The sequence below is a fragment of the Caloenas nicobarica genome, chromosome 2 (assembly GCF_036013445.1).
Source record: "Caloenas nicobarica isolate bCalNic1 chromosome 2, bCalNic1.hap1, whole genome shotgun sequence".
NCBI lineage: Eukaryota > Metazoa > Chordata > Aves > Columbiformes > Columbidae > Caloenas > Caloenas nicobarica.
The window spans coordinates 47,764,583-47,765,757 of record NC_088246.1 but is presented as its reverse complement, the minus strand read 5'-3'; positions in this window follow the sequence as shown (position 1 = coordinate 47,765,757).

The window sequence follows — 1,175 nt, the reverse complement described above, 5'->3', positions numbered from 1 at the left end:
CCGACGCCGCTTCCTGCTCCACCTCGCACCTGGCGGGGCGGGACGGGGCAGGTGAAGGCCCTCCTCTTCCTCCCGGGCGGTGGCGGGGGTGGGATGGGATGGGATGGGATGGGACGGGCTCGGCTGGGGGCGGCCCCGGGCGCTGCCACCGCCCCGGCGCGGCGGGATGCGGGCGGCTTGGCGGGGACGTCCGCGGTGCGGGTCGCAGTCTGTGAGAGGGATCGTGCTGCCGCCGCCGCCGCCGTGTTACTTAGAATCATATTACAGGATCATTTTGGTTGGAAAAGACCCTCAAGATCATCGAGGCCAACCATTAACCTGTCACTAAACCGTGTCCCTAAGAACTTCATCTCTGCGTCTTTTAAACACCTTCAGGGGTGGTGACTCCACCACTTCCCTGGGCAGCCTGTTCCAATGCCCAACAACCCTTCCTAGGAAGAAATTTTTCCTTCTGCTGTTGTATGCATTTCCAACATTATTAACTCCTACTAAAAGAGTTTTGAACTTTTTACAATGAGGGTGGTGAAACACTGAACAGCTTGCCCAGAGAGGTGGTAGATGCCCCATCCCTGGAGACATTCGGGACCAGGCTGGACGGGGCTCTGAGCAACCTGATCTAGTTGAAGATGTCCCTGCTCATTGCAGGGGGTTGGACTAGGTGACCTTTGAAGGCCCCTTCCAGCCCCAACTATTCTATGATGTGATGTTTAGAAGTGCCACATTTCACCCAGAAATAGGTTCCTCCCTGTGAACAGTGTTTTGTATCATGCTTGTTTCATGTTTGGGGTCTTGACAATAAAAAACTCTGAGCAGAAACCATTGTGACATAGTCAGGAGTAGATGTTTGCCCAGCTTACTAGCATGGGATAGCTCATCTTCTAGCAATTCTATGACATTGCTTTGTAGCATTTGTTACTTTGGCAATATTGCTGAAAAAAAACCCGGTACATTTCTACTAGCCCACAACAGCACTTGGCTATTACAGAAATATACACAGGGATATTCATGTTCAAAGAAGGAGAAAAGTCAAAATGACGTCAGAAGTTCAAGACCTGATACAGATTTAAGACCAAGCTTTTGAGAAGACTGGAGACCCTTTGCCCTTGCTGATTTCACCTGGCAACAGCACGCTCAGCTTTCCTGGGAGATCTTTACACCTTTTTTATAAATAAATC